Raw genomic sequence first — 10,762 nt, 5'->3', positions numbered from 1 at the left:
CAGGGGGGGCACAGCCAAATCGTGTCCGTGCCCCCCCCCCCCCCCCATTGAGAGCCACAATTAAAAAAAAATCGTGGACCGTCCCTTACCCTTTGGTTAAAAACCTTTTTTTGCTCCTCAAATTCCTGGGGAAAATGCCCCCCCCCCTTGGGAAATCCTTGATCCGCCCCTGCCCCACTCATTAATCACTAAAAGAATAACCGTTCACAACCATATCCTATATCCTATAAGCATAGAGCTATTAGCTCCATGCTATAAGTGTTACATGAATTCCGTCTTTATCAAACATAATGGAATAAAATTATTCTAACTGAATGATCAGAAAAAATAGAAAGATATGGTAAAGTTTGGAGAAAAAAGTATAACGTTATATAAAAATGAACACAGAAACATGTTATATGAATTTGGACGTTTAAAGTGCAAATATGTGTGCCGATTAATGAAATTGAAAATGGTATTTTGGGCGAAATTAAACGATCAGTTCGTCGTTGCGAAATTAAATGACAACTTTGGGCCATTAATTTGAACGAATTTCTCCCTAAATGGAATTTCTACCAAATTCAAAGGAATGATATAAAACGGAATTAAATGCTGAAAAAAATGAAAATGAACCATGTGTGCAGAGGGTTGACAAAATATTTCGAATTTGAAAGTCCTTTCATTAATTTAAATGCAACTCGGGTGAAATTGGACGGGAAAACCTATATTATATATAGGTCCTATATTTCAATTGGACGGTGAATGGAGTACACGGCCAACAATTATATAACTTTAGCAGTAGTGAGAGTATTATTCATTAATCTGAGCAGATTGAATAACCGATTTTCTTTGACATTTCTATTAATTTCAAATTACATTTTATGCTGACACTGTTTACATTTTGTACTGATACTCTTGATATTTATCAGAACAAAAATGAGGATTTCTATTCTTAGGTGAATGTTCTCTTGTTATTTCTCTATTGGAAAGCCGTTTGAGTAAAAATCGGTCTAGTAGTATAGTCACTAGTTACTACATGTATACTAGTAAACGTTTTGCATGTTCTATGGGTAGACATTCATACCACAACGCATATCACAGTCTGAAATAGGATGTGCAGTATACCACCATGTGAACTTAATTGTGTATGGATATATCAATATATGTTATTTACAGAAATGTTGAAGTTTACTTGCAATATGTAAAGGAATAATTGAAACTTTCATTGTAATGGTGAAAGTTTCGGATGCGTTTTTTTATTTTTTGACGAATCGTCAAATACTCAAATAACGGAAATAACTCTATGGTTTATATCGTTCCTATATTTTTGTTTCATGTAGTAATGCGTAAGACAGCTTGATACAGTTGATGATACGACAACTCTTCGTTTCCAACCTACAGTGGGAAATCGCGTTGTAATTTTTTAAAACAAATTCCACTGGAGCTATTACGTGGATTTGCTCAGGCCTAAACTGCATTGCTATCATTTACATTAATTGTTACATCTTGAAATAGTTGATGTATACAAGATACATGGGACCTTGGAATTCATGTTTCACTTGTATTGTATGAAAGAGAGAGAGATAAGAACTTATCGTCCAAAATGATACGAACTTAAGAGCATTGTTGTCATATTTATATAGTCATTGCCAATAAAGTATATTTTTACAGCATATTTATCTTTAGTATATTATATTTGTTTTATTCACACCGTTTACGCGCATTCTGTTTCTTTTGAAAATCTATTTGGAGTATATACAATTTGAGCGAGATTATAAGATACATAACCTTTGGATACTTGATATGATTGTTGCAAGAGCGGAAGAGCCAATGTTTGTTGAACATGTTGAATAGGATTGACAAGACAACTCACTGTTTTGAATGGATATCACGCGAATAACAAAAGATTATATATTCAAACACTTACAGATCTAAGCAGTGCACTCCCAATTAGTAAATGCTGAGTGCTGACTACTGAGTCTACCTCAACTCTATAATAAAAAGCATGTATATCTTTTCAAGAATATATTACCCAAAATAAAACATTAATTTTCTTTCATGCAGAATATGCAATTTAGTTATTGCACAACCAGTGTTCATACGCGGCGATACAGGGGCGTCATCCCTGTAAGATTTGTCAAGCCCTGAAACAAAAAGTAGAAAAGATAAAAATGGGAGTACCCAGAAGAACGAAGTATGCCTATACAATGCAAGAGAGGTTTTCTGTGTGAAGTAAATGAAAAATGAAAGCAAAGAATGCAAGAACTATTCACTGCATCTTCTTTTCTATCTATATTATAATATATGAAAGAAAGCGAACTATTCAAGATGTCATGGTCGAAAACAACCTTTGATTTTCTAACAAAGCGAGGAATGCAATAACTATCTTTGTATCTTCGCTCCAATCGGTTATTTTGCGAAATGGTAGAAAGCAAACTACTTAACGATGTCTTGGTCGAAAAAAACTATTGATTTTTCGAACAAAGCGAGGAATGAAAGAAACTAATCTTTGCATCTTCGCTCCAATCGGTTACTTCATACTTCCATAGTTTTCATTTTGACCCACATACACGACTCTCTTTATTGGCTTTCTGACTCACACAAATTGTATTACATATAATCCAGTAGATGGCACTAGCTTCAGGTCAACTCCATTCACCCACATGGTGATAACATAGAACACTGTACAATATATGTTATTATTATTCATTTTTATTCCAGACATAATACACAAAGCAGATTTTGATACAAAGGTAAAAGTAATCGAAGTTATGTAGTAAACGTATGTTGTAGACAAAATAATTGCTTTTATATCTTCGCTGTAACACAATCCATGTATAGACCTGTGGCTGGTATGAATATTGACGATGGAAATAATAGAGTTCAATCTGTCATTTATGTTGACGGAGTTTTCAAGTTCTTGGATTATGTTGTTGACAAGGTGGTGCTGTGCCTTTAGTTGTAGACTACATCCTCACTCTCTGTTTCTTCATCATCGTCGTCATCGTCACCTCCATCTGGGAACTGGAATAAACCATCAAATTGTGGACCATGCCTGGCTAAGACTCTTTGTACGGCTTTCTGGAATTCCATGCCATTTTCTAATCTTTCCTTGAGATCAGAAACGATCTCGTGATTGATGCCTGCTTCTCCTAGGCTAACGTTCTGCTGCAAGAACTTGGAGTAAAGATCGAAAAAATGCGTTTGACGGCCCACAGTAGTTTCACGTGAGCCTTTTCTTTAGCGTCTTCTTCTTCCATTCCCTCTGAGATATATTTCTGATATTGTTCGTCTCTCAAGTCCTTGGTGGCTGTCATGGCCTGCTTTAACCATACTCGGTAAGCAATGTTGTCTTCAATTTCATCTACGTTATCTGTCTCTGACATTGACGATTCATCCTCTCATTCGTTTTCTGAATCACTAGATTCTTCAACTCCCTGCGTTTACGGATCTACGGATTCGTTTAGCGGATTTACGGAATCGTTTAACGGAATTACGGATTCGTTTAACGGATCTACAGATTCGTTTGTGGATGTTGACATCATGTATAAAGATACGATTGATATCGCTTTGCCTTAATTCTGACCTAAACAGCATCGAGTCAACATGAACGCTCTTGATATGTCCAACCGGCGTTACGCATGTTCCCAATGCCAGAGGACCTATAGTCGAAAGTTTGATATGCAGAGGCATGAACAAAAAGCTCACACTGATACAGAAGATGAAGGCAAAATTGAATCTTCCTACGCTGAAGAAGGTACAAGTGAGGATGATTACTCCGAACCATCCTCTCAAACTCAGGGAGTTGAAGAATCTAGTGATTCAGAAAACGAAGGAGAGGATGAATCGTCAATGTCAGAGACAGATAACGTAGATGAAATTGAAGACAACATTGCTTACCGAGTATGGTTAAAGCAGGTCATGACAGCCACCAAGGACTTGAGAGACGAACAATATCAGAAATATATCTCAGAGGGAATGGAAGAAGAAGACGCTAAAGAAAAGGCTCACGTGAAACTACTGTGGGCCGTCAAACGCATCTTTTTCGATCTTTACTCCAAGTTCTTGCAGCAGAACGTTAGCCTAGGAGAAGCAGGCATCAATCACGAGATCGTTTCTGATCTCAAGGAAAGATTAGAAAATGGCATGGAATTCCAGAAAGCCGTACAAAGAGTCTTAGCCAGGCATGGTCCACAATTTGATGGTTTATTCCAGTTCCCAGATGGAGGTGACGATGACGACGATGATGAAGAAACAGAGAGTGAGGATGGAGTCTACAACTAAAGGCACAGCACCACCTTGTCAACAAAATAATCCAAGAACTTGAAAACTCCGTCATCATAAATGACAGATTGAATTATATTATTTCCATCGTCAATATTCATACCAGCCATAGGTCTATACATGGATTGTGTTACAGCGAAGATATAACAGTTAGCAATTATTTTGTCTACAACATACGTTTACTACATAACTTCGATTACTTTTACCTTTGTATCAAAATCTGCTTTGTGTATTATGTCTGGACTTAAAACGGAATAGAAATGAATAATAATAACATATATTGTACAGTGTTCTATGTTATCACCATGTGGGTAAATGGAGTTGACCTGAAGCTAGTGCCATCTACTGGATTATAAAGTTATCATTAGAAAATGACCTGTGTGAGTTAGGTAAACAAATGGATGTTAATGTTGATGATGAAAATGTGCATAAAAACTATATTGATGTAAAAGATAAATTAGAGAAAATGTATAAACATGATTGTAAAGGAGCTGATATTAGGGCTCGAGTAAGATAGATGGAAGGAGAAAGAAGTAACAAATACTTTCTCGGGTTAGAAAGAAATAATGCTAAGAAAAAAGAAATTTCACAAATGAAACGTGAAAAGGATCAGAAAGTTATAACTAGAAATGAAGATATTTTAGAAGAGGTTGTAAATTTTTATTCAGAATTATATAGAAAAGAAACATGTGAAGAAAATGACATTAATTGTATGAAAAATTACGTATCATCTAAAACTGTGCATCAATTAACAAATGAAAGTAAACAGATATGTGAAGGATTTTTAACACATGAAGAATGTAAACTTGCTATATTTGCAATGCAAAAAAATAAGGCACCCGGATCAGACGGACTTTCGATTGAATTTTATCAAATGTTTTGGCCTTTGTTGAAAGACCTCCTTGTAGAAAGTCTGAATGACTGCTACATGTCAGGAATTATGTCGGGTGTCTATAAAACAAAGACCTAAGACCTAAGACCTAAGACCCCATATATATACTACCAAAAAAACTACAAAACTAAGACCCAACCAACTACAAAACTAAGACCCTGTGTAAGTAATCCCCGGTATAATACTCATGGGTATGAAGCCTAGTCTGTGATCCAGACCAAGTTACACTGCAACTATATCATACTTAGACAAAACTACAAAACTAAGACCTAACCAGCTACAAAACTAAGACCCTGTGTAATATTCATTGGTATGAGTCTAGTCTGTACTCCAGACCCAGTTTGGGCGATACACTTCACCTATCCTATGTACTCAATACAAAACTACAAAACTAAGACCCAACCAACTACAAAACTAAGACCCTGTGTAATATTCATTGGTATGAGTCTAGTCTGTACTCCAGACCCAGTTTTGAAGATACACTTCACCTATCATATGTACTCAATACAAAACTACAAAACTAAGACCTAACCAACTACAAAACTAAGACCCTGTGTAATATTCATTGGTATGAGCCTATAGTCTGTACTCCACACCCAGTTTGGGAGAAATGCTTCACTATCCTATGTACTCAATACAAAACTACAAAACTAAGACCCAACCAACTACAAAACTAAGACCCTGTGTAATATTCATTGGTGTGAGTCTAGTCTGTACTCCACACCCATTTTTGGAGAAACCCTTCATCTATTCTATGTACTCAATACAAAACTACAAAACTAAGACCTAACCAACTACAAAACTAAGACCCTGTGTAATATTCATTGGTATGAGTCTGGTCTGTACTCCACACCCAGTTTTGAAGATACACTTCACCTATCCTATGTACTCAATACAAGACTACAAAACTAAGACCTAACCAACTACAAAACTAAGACCCTGTGTAATATTCATTGGTATGAGCCTAGTCTGTACTCCACACCCAGTTTGGGAGAAATGCTTCACTATCCTATGTACTCAATACAAAACTACAAAACTAAGACCTAACCAACTACAAAACTAAGACCTTGTGTAATATTAATTGGTATGAGCCTAGTCTGTACTCCAGACCCAGTTTTGGAGATACAGACTAGGCTCATACCAATGAATATTACACAAGGTCTTAGTTTTGTAGTTGGTTAGGTCTTAGTTTTGTAGTTTTGTATTAAGTACATAGGATAGGTGAAGTGTAACTTCAAAACTGGGTCTGGAGTACAGACTAGACTCATACCAATAAATATTACACAGGGTCTTAGTTTTGTAGTTGGTTGGGTCTTAGTTTTGTAGTTTTGTATTGAGTACATAGGATAGGTGAAGTGTATCTTCAAAACTGGGTCTGGAGTACAGACTAGACTCATACCAATGAATATTACACAGGGTCTTAGTTTTGTAGTTGGTTGGGTCTTAGTTTTGTAGTTTTGTATTGAGTACATAGGATAGGTGAAGTGTATCTTCAAAACTGGGTCTGGAGTACAGACTACACTCATACCAATGAATATTACACAGGGTCTTAGTTTTGTAGTTGGTTGGGTCTTAGTTTTGTAGTTCTGTATTGAGTACATAGAATAGATGAAGGGTTTCTCCAAAACTGGGTGTGGAGTACAGACTAGACTCATACCAATGAATATTACACAGGGTCTTAGTTTTGTAGTTGGTTGGGTCCATAGAGATGTATACTAATAACGCTAGAGGGCGTACTTCGTCAAATCGCTGTGATTACGCGGAGACCGGCCGCCATTACTCGATAGGTCTTCGCAACCTGCCATGCGCGTACAGTACCTATGGGGCATGTACAGTGATAGCACAGAAACGGAATAGAATAATGACATATGAGCGCGAAAGCAAATGGAAAAGTTAAATAGTATTGAATATACTGAATTAAAGTTTAGATTAACACAAAATCTAACAAAACTGAGGACAAAAATGCCTATATAGGAATATCAAAAGCACATAATATACAGGCCGATGATACATCCCAAATTGTTTTTGCTTTGGTCATATTAACCATAAATATGACTTTTATTTTCTAATGATTTGAAAGGGATGAATATTAAAAATAACATGTAGGCCAAGGCATAACCATGATGCTGATAATTTATTTCTTCATTAACTGGACCAATACGTAAATCATTTTCAAATATTATCAATAAAAAGTCATTTAATGACTCACGAGTTATTATGATGACGGTTACATCGACGTTTAAAACCATGGGAAAAAGGAGTTATTCCCTATTCTGAGTTCTATGTGTAGATCTAGTACTAGTATATGGAAAATAAATTATAACAATTTTTTCATTTGATGAATCTATAAGTTTATGATTTAGATATTTCCAATGTTGGCAACCATCCGATCACTTTGATTACAATCTTATGTGCAAATTAATGTAGAAAAGTTTGTTGACAGCAAAATTTGCATATCAAATGCGCGCATGCAGTCGTACAGGATTGAGGCCTAATGGGGGAAATTATGTTTACAGTATTGCCTTGCAAACAATTTGATAAACAAATTACAATGCGTGTTTAACGCAACATAAAAGATTTTCTCTTTGATTTTCAGGAAAATCTAGACTTGATTCTTCGGCCCCCCCCCCCCCCGCTGAAATAATATGCTGATCGGCAAACCGGCTGAAATATTCTGCTGACATATAGCTGGTGTTTATGATCCTTTGATTGGACCAATAATATGTGAACAAATCAAGGATCGAATAACAATTAAGGAGAGGAAGAAGGAGGAGAGGAGAAGAAACAGAGCGGGAGTGGGATATAATATAATTTGTATTATACTATACAAAGAATATTATTACTTCAACTGAGTGTATGAAACCAACTGATAACACTATCCTGAAAGAGATACATCTAATGTGTAACGGGAGGCTCACGAAGAAAAAATGAAATCGCATGCTATAATAAAAGAGTAAAGATCAAACACTAACTTATACAAATTATTGTACATTAAAAAAAAAGTAGTATACATTTCATACAAATTAAGGCAAGTTACATTATTTTTATAGTTGGCCATTTATGCTCAATTTTATAGGCCTACTGTTTTTTTAACGAGATAAGACTGTTCATCTGTAAAATTGTAGGGCCTAGCTATCCGATTTATAATACTTGGTATTATGTTTGAATTATAATGGGAAAAAAATGAATTGAAGTGAAGTGAAATGAATGGAATTGAATTGAATTAAAATTACAAAATTATATCCGTCATAAATAAATTGGTCATGAGAACATGGAATCATATGGATAATGAATTATTGAGCCAAAGGACGATGTACTTAAAGCCATGCAGCCAGAAGATGGACCAATTCACTGTCTTTTTAATTGATTGTAAAAAAAAATACTTTTAATGTTGTACGTTTTATTTTTTCTATTCATTTATGTGATATTATAAATATTGCTATCTATTATTATCTCTAATAGGTCTGTAAACGGACAGGTAATTATAATTTTATGCAAACTATTTAGGAGAATTTCATTCCGAGAATTCATATAAAAAGACAAATTAATAGCATAATCCCTATGTAATCACACTAATAGTTTATTGAGATGCAAAGATTGTCATTCATATTGTCAATTGGAATTAGGTTGGATTATTTTATTCAAGATAAAAGCCGGAGACAGCATCCCTTTTTCACAGCGTTACATCGTACGAGCTATGGGTACATCCGGGTACTTTTGCTAATCTAGACCTATCGAGCAATGGCCGACCACGCTCCGCGCAATCACAGACGTTAAGTACGCGCGCCTATGGCGACTCCGCACTCTAGCGTAATTAGTATACATCTCTATGGTTGGGTCTTAGTTTTGTAGTTTTGTATTGAGTACATAGGATACTAGTAGGTGAAGTGTAACTTCAAAACTGGGTCTGGAGTACAGACTAGACTCATACCAATGAATATTACACAGGGTCTTAGTTTTGTAGTTTTGTATTGAGTACATAGGATAGGTGAAGCGTTTCTCCCAAACTGGGTCTGGAGTACAGACTAGACTCACACCAATGAATATTACACAGGGTCTTAGTTTTGTAGTTGGTTGGGTCTTAGTTTTGTAGTTTTGTATTGAATACATAGGATAGTGAAGTGTAACTTCAAAACTGGGTGTGGAGTACAGACTAGACTCACACCAATGAATATTACACAGGGTCTTAGTTTTGTAGTTGGTTGGGTCTTAGTTTTGTAGTTTTGTATTGAATACATAGGATAGTGAAGTGTAACTTCAAAAATGGGTGTGGAGTACAGACTAGACTCACACCAATGAATATTACACAGGGTCTTAGTTTTGTAGTTGGTTAGGTCTTAGTTTTGTAGTTTTGTATTGAGTAAATAGGATAGTGAAGTGTAACTTCAAAACTGGGTGTGGAGTACAGACTAGACTCACACCAATGAATATTACACAGGGTCTTAGTTTTGTAGTTGGTTAGGTCTTAGTTTTGTAGTTTTGTATTGAGTAAATAGGATAGTGAAGTGTAACTTCAAAACTGGGTCTGGAGTACAGACTAGACTCATACCAATGAATATTACACAGGGTCTTAGTTTTGTAGTTGGTTAGGTCTTAGTTTTGTAGTTTTGTCCAAGTATGATATAGTTGGTAGTGTAACTTGGTCTGGATCACAGACTAGGCTTCATACCCATGAGTATTACCGGGGATTACTTACACAGGGTCTTAGTTTTGTAGTTGGTTGGGTCTTAGTTTTGTAGTTTTTTTGGTAGTACATATATGGGGTCTTAGGTCTTAGGTCTTTGTTTTATAGACACCCGAATTATGTCAGATTCTCAGCGAAAAGGTCTTATCACTTTATTATTAAAAAAAGGTGACTGTAAAGAACTTAAGAATTGGAGACCTATTACATTGCTGAACTGTGATTACAAAATAATAGCAGCTGTCCTAGCTATCAGAGTCCATAAGGTTGTTGACGAAATTATTCATGAAAATCAAACTGGGTATATAAAGGGTCGTCTCGTCTATCAGCTTGTAATGTAAGGTTAACAAAAGATGTTATTGGTTTTTTCAATAAGCATTGTAAAACATGTGCTATTATGTTAGCAGACTTCACGAAAGCTTTCGATGTTTTGAATATAGAATTTTTAAACGTGTGTTTGGAGAAATTCAATTTTGGTGAATCATTCCGTAAATGGATTTCAGTTCTTTATAAAGATATTTCAAGCTCTGTTTTGGTAAACGGTTGGATCTCAACAAGTTTTAAAATTGGAAGAGCTAGGTATAAGACAGGGATGTCCATTATCAGCTCTTTTGTTTATCATCGCCGCCGAATTTTTAGCAATTAGTATAAGAGAAAACAAAAAGGTTAAACCTATTGAAATGACAGAACATGACGTTCAACTTAATTTATTACAATATGCTGACGATACTCTATTTTTTGTTTAAGATTAAAAATCGTTAAGAGAAATATTGAATGAATTAAAAACCTTTGGTAGAATAGCAGGTCCAAAGATTAATAAAAGAAAAAACAGCATTGATATGGTTAGGAGATATAAGTAAGAGATATGATATTAAAAAATACAATTTATCTTGGACTGTTAAGCCTGTAAAATACTTTGGTCACTA

The sequence above is a fragment of the Lytechinus pictus genome, chromosome 17, assembly GCF_037042905.1.
Source record: "Lytechinus pictus isolate F3 Inbred chromosome 17, Lp3.0, whole genome shotgun sequence".
NCBI lineage: Eukaryota > Metazoa > Echinodermata > Echinoidea > Temnopleuroida > Toxopneustidae > Lytechinus > Lytechinus pictus.
This window is presented reverse-complemented; position numbering follows the sequence as displayed.